We start from the raw sequence: 12,115 nt of genomic DNA on the forward strand, positions 1-12,115 counted from the left end.
AAAACTCCGGTTTTCAGCATTTAATTAACGTGCTAGAACCGTGCTACGAAATGCCATGTAGAACGCATCTCACAGCTACGGTGATGCCCACCATGTACAATAATGTGAAGCAGAACGTTATTAAAGTGTCATCAGTTACAAAAGAAATTTTAGATGGCATGTTATTTTGTTTAAGTTTCCAATTGACTGCAGATATAAGTTATTGTTACATTATATTGTTAATAAACATTTTATATTTGACAATGTAGTGTGTGGTACATTGTGAACAAAGGTCAGATGTTATTATATTGCATATACGTCTTAAAATGGCATAGCTTGTGCTTTAAAAAATTTTTTTGTTAAAAATCGAGAATCGAATCGAATCGTGACTTTAGAATCGAAAATGTAATCGAATCGAGGATTTGGAGAATCGTGACACCCCTAATCAGTATACAATTTTTCAATGCACAAAAACTGACTTTTGTAAATGTCATTTGGGGACATCTAATCTTGATCCGCTTGGTTCTTTGGGCCCTATCATACACCAATGTGGCATAATGCATTGTTTTGCTAGTTTCAGCATGATGCAGATATCATATTTATGTCCTGCACCACGTTGCTTAAATAGCAAATGCATTGTTGCACTTATTTGTGCACCCATGAGTGTGCTGGTCTGAATAGAACACATGCTAAGGTGCACTGTTGAAGTGTCGCTGTTTAGGAAACTGAAATAGTCCACACCACTGACCGACTGAACGCTGCTCTAAAGTCATCGACGCAGTTTATTATGTTTTATTTACTTTATTTTAATGACACAGTTTATTTATGTTGTTATTTGAAGAGTTTTTAGTGATTTGCGCTCATTTACGTGCACACGTGCTTATTACACACAGGGATGCGCAGCAGACATATTTTTTTAAATAGGATTTTTATTAATGTTAAAGATGATCACTGAGGAAAGATGTCTACATAAATATAAAAAGATCTACCTCCTACTGTTTTAACTCAGGAGGGTTTTGGTGAATTCAGCTCATTCTGTAGATGATCTTTACTTTTCGCACAAGCAGATCTATTTTCTCATTAGTGAAGCGTTCAGGTTTTCTACTTTTAATGTCCGGCATGCCCGCAAATCTCTCTTAAAGAAAATGAGAGATGAATCTCTCAAATGATTCATGATTCACATGTTATGGCCAAAACACACACGTGACTCATTAGGAGAATAGGGACAATCCTTTCATGGTGCATTCACACCAGACGCGGATGAAGCATCAAGTGCGAGTGATTTACATGTTAAGTCAATGCAAAGTCGAGATTAGAGATCCTGTGGCGCTATTCGTGTGAATGAGACGGTGCAAATCGAACGTTTGACATTCACGCCGCATTAACCAATCAGGAGTTTGCTCTTGTAGGGGCGTAATTATGACGTAACGCCTGTTGTTGGTGTCGTGAGGGGAAATCCTCCTGCCAACACCGGTCAACAGTTCATCAAACTGGGCTCAGCTCAGTCTGAAACGTCGCTGAAATTCTTCATCATCCAGATATAGTTTCTGGAGGAGTGGATGAACTTAAAGAGCTCGGTGCAACTCTGAAAGGATCTAGTGGACTCAGAGATGGCACCGAATGAATATATGCTGTTTTTCAGCCTTCCTAAAGCACATATAGCACACTTACTCTCTCATTAAAATCCATGTTAGCCATTTAGCAGCAAAACTAGAGTCACCAGGCAGACAGAAGCATTTCCTATGATGCAAATCTATTGTAAATCTATCGTGTTAATTGTGAAGTGAATTTCACATGCGGATGAAGCGAGTAAACTTAAATGTCCATGCGTCTATTTACACGCTAATAGCGTGATTTATTAGTACATGCCATGACCAATGTGAACACCCTATGAGGCCATGTGCCAGGTACACTGGCTGTTTTCCCATCCTTAAAGTCCACATGAAGCAGATGCTGTGAACGCTTTATGTTGTTTTTTCGTATTGTGATGCAGCTCAGAGAAACGCATTTAAAATTAGCAAACAGTGGGCGTGGCTTGTTTTTTCTACTGCGAGCTGATTGGATGAAGTAAAGTGCACATTTCATTCAGAAAGATTGGGGAAAGGGTTTGTGGAGAGTTATTACAGAGCTAACAGACTCCTCCTGCTCATCATTTCTGTTTGATGTTAAAACTGAGAGCTTGGTAAGTCTGTAAGCCATGCCCAATACCTCAGACAGACCTAATCTGAGAATTGAACTGAAAACAAACAGGAAGAACAAACTATTTTTTTATTTTTTATGAATTGTTCAAAACAAAACTAGCAATGTGAGCGAACAAAATCAATACGGTTTATTTTGATTTTATTTATTTAAAAAAAACGCATCATCCTGTTGTCCCCCCATGGTCCAGTATGCCCAGTGATCCGCGGTTCAGATTATGAATTATTAATATTTGTTTGTTAATAAAAACAACTGGAGCAAAGCAGTTCAATCTTTGTACGCTTCCGATTACTTTTCACGAGCATTGCACGTATGACGACCGGTCCAATCACCTCTTATGTATGTAAATCTGTTGTTGACATCACACGTCCATGTGTGTGTGTGTGTGTGTGTGTGTGTGTGTGGAGTTTCAGTGTGTTTTAGCATGGAAAGTGAAGGAGATGATGCGCAGGTGAGGACAAATCCCAGCGTATTGCTGTCAGTGTTTCAACAGACACTGTAAATTTAGACAGACACAAAAACATAACGAATGCTGCAAACATAGCATTATTAACAGGCAGATCGAGGTCTGTGTCCAGACCCAGAAGCGTCCCATACAGACGCAGACATACAATAGGTCTGTTACTACAGTCCCGCTCCGGCTGGGTGTTCTTCCGCACCCGATCGCTATTCACGCTGTTTACCTGCTGTCTGCTAAGAACAGTTTTCTTCTTGACTGACTGTTCCTGCTGAATTAAGAGAGAAGAGCCGAACACTCTCTTTGCTTAAGTTTCTTTAACTATGATGGTGCTGATAAGTGAAACGGAGCTCTCTGGAATCATAAAATCATATAGAAATCATAAATAAAAATGCTTTGTTGCCTTGGTAATGCAAGCATAATGTAAACAGAAGTAATCAATACTTTAAAAGTGCTCAGTTATGAAGATGTGTTGACATTATTGTTATCTGTGTAACTGGCTGAGACTGTTCAGTCGAGATGTAAAATACTGTAGAAAAAGGGGAAATTTAAGCTTTTTCTCTTTATTTTCTTAAGCAATTTATTTGATCATACAATTTTCAAAATGCCCTACTTTTATTTAATTAATGCGAGAACATGCAAATCTACAGTCATATGTGTGAAGCTGTTGCATTGTCAGGTGTTCGTTAACCAATTAATATGTTATTATTATGTTATAATGCTATTATTATGTTATAATGTTATTAATATATTATAATATGTTATTGAACAATAATATATTGTTCTTTGAATTGTTCTGTAGGCTTTTTTTTTTCTAAGCATAGCACTAACTGTACCAAAATCGTGACCCTAAAACCATGATACATATCGAACCGTGAGTAGACTTAACCGCTGCACCCCTACTTTATACCATGCATATCATCCTTCAGTCTCCATCAATGGTAACTCTTCCTCTTCAGTAGCAGGACTGCTCATGTGTAGAAACCGCCTCAATTATCCTCAGCTTTCACTGCTCTGCTGTAAAACTCGCATCTTTCTCTTTCAGCTGGAGTCAAATGACTGTCATGTCCAGCCGAGCGCTGCTGTCTTCAGTTTTACAGCCGGTTCTTTATCTCTGGACTCATGGTGTGAATGGTGGATGAGATTCCCTCTGCTGTATGAGATTCCCGTCACCACTTCTGCTTCACACTCAAACTGATTTTAGAAAGTCCCGGCTCTCTGGGGGAACTACACTTATTACAGTTCTCTACTGGCAAACTATCACGCTTTTGATTTAAAACAGAGAGAATGTATAACGACTGCATTTAACTACATCAAGGATATTACAACTATGCATGAATATTAAGCAATTTATTAATGCTGCTTTTCATCATTGTCATTTTCATCAGTGACCCAAAACACAATGATAATAAAAACTCAGGGACAGAAAGTGACGTAATATTAATAATAATAATAAATCCTTAAATTTATTTAGCACTATTCTGGACACTCAAAGCGCTTTACACATTGGGGGTAATCTCCTCATTCACCCCCAGTGTGCAGCATCCACCTGGATGACACTACGGCCGCCATATTGCACCGGACTGCACACCATACACCAGCTGATTGATGGAAGAGATAACGTGATGAAGCCAATTATGATATGGGGATAGTTAGGAGGTCATGATGAACAGACTAGTGGGCAAATTTGGCCAGGATGCCGAGGTTAAACCCCTACTCTCCTGGACATCCTGGGATTTTTAACTACCACGGAGAGTCAGGAGCTTGGGTTAATGTATCATCTGAAAGACGGTGCTCACTGAGCAGTATAGAATCCCCTTCATAATACTGGGGTGTTAGGACCCACACAGACCGCAGTGCTGGTCTCACTAAGACCAATTCTGGCAGCAACCTAGCCTTCCCATGTGGTCCCCCATCCAGGTACTGACCGGGCTTCAGTGGGCGACCATGTGAGAGTTGCAGAGAGCTAGCTGTAGGCAACTTTAAAACTGTTATCTTGACTTTTTGTTTCTAAATTTTGCTTTAAATTATTTTTATCAATGTAATGAGAAAACAGGAGAAAAAAGATCGGTCTAATAAAAAACACTATACTTTTAATATATTAAATCTGTCTATTTTCTACATTTTCAGAATGTTTGTGTAATAGCTTCTTTCATAAATTACATTATGGTGAAACGTAGGGATAAATTCGATATCGGTATTTATTGACCGAACACCATTGTCAATATTGATTAAAAAAAGTTTGATATGAAGTTTCGGTATAAAGAGCTATAGGTTTAAAAAATGTGGCTGCTGAGTGCGGGCCTTCAAAGGCACGCCAATAAGCTTAGGGTGAGTTTGTCATTTCCAATGGAGATGCGAGACTTGCACAACGCATTTTCCAGGTGCACCTAGTTGAAAACCATCGGAACTTTTCCGAATGCCACGAGCGTACCGCGATTCATGTAAATAGAACTAAAGTTAATGGCAGCAGGTAAAAGCAAAAGCAGCATGTGCTGTGCTTGCACACAAAGTCACATAGATTATATACACATTTCAGTAATAACGGTAGACTAATTACTAGGTCTAATTACTATTACTAATCTGCTGGCATTTTTTGCTATTCTGCGCAGAATTTTGTTAAAACTGCGGGTTTTATGCGGAATGATTTTGAGAGTATCATAACTAAAACTTTAATTTATTAAATAAAAAGTAATACCTTTTTAGCTTTTATTTAATGTTTACAATGCAAATCCAATTAGATCCACTTTATTTGGTAAACAAAGCAAGTCTCTCATATAATATATCTACTAAAAGACAGAAAATATTACTGTACAAACTTTATTGTAAATAAATCAAATGAATATTTTCATATTAGTCAGAAATATTACTGAAATGAGTTTAAAAACTGAATAAATATAGATTTACACACATTTACACAAGTAAATAAACAGAATCAATGATGGGCTAAAAATCTGTGGAATTCTGCGCGCGCAGGTTCTGTGACCTCAGACAAACACAGCGCACACAATCACTGCAGTGCTTTTTACTTTTCTCCAGAAACTTGCATCGGAGCTGCAGCAATGGTCTCTCCGTTTGTCATCCTCTGAGAAAACGCTTGATGGTCGCCTTGTTACACAAAGAGGCCAGGGGAGCGCAAGCGCATTGAAGGTGGTAAAGGAAACCACACACTTGCACTAGTCAATTCTGTTCAGAATAACCGTAACGTGTGAAAACAAGTGCCGAGTAGCAGCAGTGAGGAGATTGTAAATATTTGTGTGTGAATAGTAAAAATGAATAAGCTAAATTGGCCGTAGTGTATGTTTGTGAAACAGTGTTTATGGGTGTTTCCCAGTGTTGGATTGTGGCTGGAAGGGCATCCACTGTGTAAAACATGTGCTGGATAAGTTGGCTGTTCATTCCGCTGTGGCGACCCATGATTAATAAAGGAACTAAGCTGAAAAGAAAATGAATATATATATGTATATATATATATATATAGTATTGCATTATCATATATATTGAGCATTATGAAACTGCCTTAGCAATATGCTGACATGACTTTCTAGTGCAGTCAATTGCGAGTCGATTCTCCAGTGACCTTTTGTCACATGAGGAGAATAAGTTAGCGTTGTTTTTTGTGAAAGGCATCCAAATCAATGACATGAGCTTTAATTTCAGTGAGGATGAAGGTCAATGTCCAATCCATACCAGAACTACGCATCCAGAGCAGGTTATAATCTCAGAATGATTGAGAATAATGTCATTGTGCCGGCGTAATACAAGCCCTCTCTTTAGCGTGTGGTTAACTAAAAACCTCAACGCATACTGAACGACCCAGAAAGCATTATGCACTGCTATTTTTTTTTCAGCAGGGCAAAAGTCAGCTTCATCAGGACTTCATTTGTCAACGTCTATTGAGATGGTTTATGAATGAAGTGAATTAAATCAAACGCAGCTCAAATCTGCTTAGAGAATTAGAGCTGAATTTGCATTATGAATCATGTATTTTGACCCCAGCAGTCTGTCTCCATGTTCTCCTGCTCACGGTAATAAGGCTTCTCGCTGCTGCACAGAATTGGCGGCGTTTCTAAATGGAGTCTTATTATATCCGGCACAAAAAATAAAAGATTTTTAAAAACCTCGGAGCGTTCGAGTGCCGCCTGTAACCACTTTCATCCTTATAGTTGAGGATAATAACTGTGAAGAGGGAAAGAATAGATTGATCTCAATAGATTGGCAGAGTGTGCTGGAGCAGAAACAGCTCGGTGTTTGATACGCAGAATCAGCAAAACAGCTAAACATCATCATTTCCTTTACTTCAAGAGGGAAATAAACATGCAGTATTGCTTTAAGTCCTGCAGTTGGCCTTTCTTTACTGACTGTCCATCTTAAACGATGGCTTAAACAGCTGAAAATGTATTTTTATCACCTACTATGTCCTAATTTTTTGCTTCAGTCTGGTATTGCTTTTAAAACTTTCTTACTTGCCTTTTTCATCTATTATTTGTTTCCTAAAAATTAAAGAGTTTACAAAATATAAAGACACACAAACCCCTTTAAAGCTGACAATCAAACTGATATTAAAGGACTCATATTTAACCCATTTTTCAATATTTAAGTGTCTCCTGAAGTTTCAACTCAAAACACCCATCAGATCATTTATACCTTTCTAAATCTGGGAAACTTGAGCTGTTAGGACACTGTAGCTGTTTTTGTTGCCTGTGCCTTTAATGCAAATGAGCTGGTTCTCCCCGCCCACCATTCCCACATGTGTGTCAGAGCCACAGAGATCGCTCACTACTGCTTTGATGCGTGTAGCCTTCACGTAGATGAACAGCACAGTGACGGACAAAAATGAAGCAAATCTCCCTTACTACAGTAAGAACTTAATGTATTTGTTGTGGAGTTAATTCAAGCCTTTCTGCAATGATGAGTTGCACACAATGTCGTTACACACACACACACACACACACACATTTAGCTTTACACTGTTTTTGCATGGCTAATGTGACAGAATATACGTTACTATCCACTTCTGTATGGATATCCGCTATGTTTATGTACATAATAAACCTGATTTAACATCCACAATCCGGGATTGAAGGGTCTTCTTTTATAACTTCACTGATATGCGGCTGTGGTGACTAATTACAGCTATTTTACTGTCTTTACTACAAACATGCACTGATTCAAACTTGTAAAACTCATTCTGGAGCTGCAGATGATCACAGAGAGCTGAACAGATCTTTTAATCCCAGTTGCTTTGCGCACGTCCTGTCTTGTTGATATGATTATATGTGTTACTATGTAGACAACGTAATACATGGCTGTCATTTAATTCGGTGGGCGGTGAAACCGCACTTCTACGTCATGTTGCGCTGGGCGTCAAAATGGGAGGGAATTGGGTCCTATTTTAGGGTATTTAGGGTATTGTTATAAACTTGAGCCTCGTCTTGACAGTAAGGGTGGAGGTGTTGTTACAATACATAGTAATATCTTCAAATACAATTCCATTGAAGTATTAGTGCTGTCTATATCAGTCTACAATGTAAACAACAATTTTCTCTCTCACAAAATAGTTGGACACCACTGAAATTTTCCCAGATATCCAAGCACCAGGTAAGGGTAAATAAACATTAAAGCCTCATTCACACTACTAGAGGCTTTGTAGCTGCCTTTCTCCCTGGGTGCCGACTGATTATTATAACATTTACACTCACCGGCCACTTTATTAGGTACACCTGTCCAACTGCTCGTTAATGCAAATGTCTAATTAACCAATCACATGGCAGCAACTCACTGCATTTAGGCATGGTCAAGACGATCTGCTGCAGTTCAACCTGAGCATCAGAATGGGGAAGAAAGGGGATTCAAGAGACTTTGAACATGGCATGGTTGTTGGAGCCAGACAGGCTGGTCTGAGTTTTTCAGAAACTGCTGATCTACTGGGATTTTTACGCACAACCATCTCTAGGGTTTACAGAGAATGGTCCGATTTCAATTCGCACAGACTCACCAAAACTGGACAATAGAAGATTGGAGAAACGTTGCCTGGTCTGATGAGTCTCCATTTCTGCTGCCACATTCAGATGGTTTGGTCAGAATTTGGCATCAACAACATGAAAGCATGGATCCATCCTGCTTTGCATCAGCGGTTCAGGCTGGTGGTGGTGGTGGTGTAATGGTGTGGGGGATATTTTCTTGGCACACTTTGGGCCCATTAGTACCAATTGAGCATTGTGTGAACACAACAGCCTACCTGAGTATTGCTGCTGACCATGTCCATCCCTTTAAGACCACAGTGTACCCATCTTCTGATGGCTACTTCCAGCAGGATAACGCACCATGTCCTAAATCGTGAATCATCTCAGACTGGTTTTTTGAACATGACAATGTATTCACTGTACTCAAATGGCCTCCACAGTCTCCAGAACTCAATCTAATAGAGCACCTTTGAGATGTGGTGGAACGAGATATGTGCAGCTGACAAATCTGCAGCAACTGTGTGATGCTATCATGTCAATATGGAGCAAAATCTCTGAGGAATATTTCCAGTAGCTTGTTGAATCTACGCCACAAAGGATTAAGGCAGTTCTGAAGGCAAAAGTGGGTACAAAGGTGTACCTAATAAAGTGGCCGGTGAGTGTAAATGAAATCATCAAGGAAATTGTAATAAATCCTGCACTTATTTAAATGTTAAATTCAACATTTAGGCCCTATCCCAATTCTATTTTTGTACCCCTACCCCTTCCCCTTGGCCCTTAAAACAGAGTGTGTAGGGGAAGAGCTTCAAAATGTACCCCTAAGAATTAGGACAGCACTACAACACCTGCACATGTCATCATGTCATCGCGATCTCTTGCTTCATATGAGATCAGACGATTGTGACTGCTGTAGTTATTCCAGTTGTGTTATTTTTTGGTATTTATCTTCAGGAAATCACTGAAGGCATATATTATATTATCATAACAATCTAATGTGTCAATAAGATTGTAACTATACTGTGCATTTACACAGTGGCCATATTCATCATGTAAACACACCAAAACAGCATTAGCATTATAGCAGACACTGTAAACAGCTCATTCCCAGCCACTAGACATTACTGACAGGGTATTCCAGTGTCATCGAGTGACAGTATGTTGTGGGACTGCTGTACAGGAGTTATTATTAGGGATTATAGATAGCAGAATTTTAGCGTTTGTTTTTAAGCATGACAGTAAAACACGTACGCGGTTATGAATATATTAAAACATGTGCTTGTTTGTTGTAAAAATTCGTAATAATGACAAACAAAATACTAATTTGTGGATCTCCTTACTTACAGGTGTAACTATCCTGCCGTTGTGGCTGGTGTATTCTGGGAAATGTTCTTACCCCTTGGTTTCTACCCATTCCCCTTAGCCCTATGCCTTCAAGCTAAGGAGAATTGGGACACCCCTACCCCTTCACGGGCACGCGCAAATCGAGGGGTAGGGGTACGGGGAAGGGCTAAGGGGTAGAATTAGGATTGGGCCTTACTAATGCATAAAGTTCTATCTGTTTATAGACCATATCAATGTGGTCATGCCATTGACCAATGAACATGTCCTGCTTGTTATCAAACTACTTCATAACAAGAGGCTATTCAATCAGAACTTAATGTTAAAACAGCTATCATAACATTATTTATCAATATGTGGCTCTTTTTGGGTTATCAGAAGCTTTCAGAAATTAAAAATGTAATACAGGAAATACATTGGGACCATTGTTTGTTTACATTCCTCAAAATGGTCTATATTATTTAACAGACTGAGCTGATACAATCATCTAACTACTATTAGTAAATGCTGTAACTAATGTATTCTTCTTTGCCACTGCAGCTATTTATCTGTGGTAAACACCGGGCTATTAAGGTCTATAGTATTGAGAATCCTAGCAGCTGGTTCCCCATTGAAATGAATGGGATCTTGTCACTGCGTGTCCCTGACAGTATGAATGGAGCTTAACAATACGCTCATTTTTTGCTGTGTCACAGTGTTTAGCATCATTAGCTAAACCCGTCTGGTAAACATTGATTTGTTTCCCTGTGGACTGATAAATCCAGTGCAGTCGCGGAGGAAACTTTCAGCTGCCTGTTCCGACATCAGTCTAATTAGAGGCATTAATCACGTATCCGTTTCATTCCATTAACCTGCTAATCTTAGGCATCTCCTAGCTACTTCTTCCTCTTTCTGCCATCATTAGCGGCGCTGAGAGAAACGCAGAGATCACCGCAGTGACGCGTGTCGCTCCTGACTCCAGCATGACCCTCATCAGCAGCACTAAACCTCCATCTGCAGATGAGCAACACACACAGTCTGCCTCTGATACACTAAACACATGCACACACACACTTTAAGAAAACACAACTCACATGCCCCACCACCATACACATACACACACACACAAACACACTTCAAGAAGAAAACACAACTCATATGCCCCACCACCATACACACACACACACACACACACACACTAATCTATGACATGTAAATATGCTCATGCACACACAGTCCTGCCGCTTTCAAGAGCTCCAGATGTTTTAAAGGTCTGTTTGTAAGCGGCAGTGGCAGCCTCCTTTCATTATCGCACACTGTGTGTTTTTCACCTGCTTTCTTTCCCTTACAGTTATTTTGGCCAAAGAATTGATTTATTTCTTTTATTTATTAATTTTTTGGGTGTGGCTAGAGAAAAAATTGGTAAAGCCCTAGTGTTGAGTCCTGAAAAGTCATGAGGAATAAAAACTAATTGCAATGCGACACTATGAAACAAATTTGTCCCATTTGCTCATGCTTATTGAGCAAGCCCATACACAACAAGAAAAAGTGAAATGAATGAGGCATGTGGACATAGCATAACATCTAAATCAAGTCATTTTAGCATACCAAAGTCACTGAAAATGGCGATCGCTAGTGATGTTGGAAAACTACTAGCCACAGTAGCTGATGGTCAAACCCTGTTCATATATATATATATATATATATATATATATATATATATATATATATATATATATATATATATATATATATATATATATATATAGTGAGGCGTGCGTGTCTCAGCAGTGACGATATACAGCCATATCGTGTTGCTCCCAGTGTGATATTGTGTTTATACAACAGTTTGACAGCATCATCATGTATATAAAAAAATAAAATCAAACAAAAGTCTCATAAACCCTTTTGTATGAGGAACTACTTTCTTCCGCTATTCATTCACATCTGCAGTTGACGTCAGAACAGCAGAAACCATTGCTCATTCACTAACATCACTGTAGAGCAAGTGTTTAAATGATTCTCTAGCGTAATGTCTAAAGTGATGACAAAACAGGTGAATTTGCTCACATTTTAAGATTATAAGGCTGAACATCATGAAATGTCATCAGTCTACAGAGATTTCCTACTATTTCTCTGTTGCAATTGGGAGAGCACAATAATTAACCCAGAAAAAGCCAAAGCAAAGCAAACACTA

At 39.0% G+C, this 12,115-nt stretch overlaps 1 protein-coding gene across 1 annotated transcript in view; it reads right to left on the reverse strand.

Annotated features, from left to right (window-relative positions):
- The window catches only part of lrfn1 (leucine rich repeat and fibronectin type III domain containing 1), a 371,292-nt gene that overhangs the window by 259,157 nt on the left and 100,020 nt on the right, over positions 1–12,115 (reverse strand). The gene's annotated exons all lie outside the window — the stretch shown is intronic.

Source organism: Danio aesculapii, chromosome 15 (assembly GCF_903798145.1).
Source record: "Danio aesculapii chromosome 15, fDanAes4.1, whole genome shotgun sequence".
In the NCBI taxonomy this organism is placed as follows: Eukaryota; Metazoa; Chordata; class Actinopteri; order Cypriniformes; family Danionidae; genus Danio; species Danio aesculapii.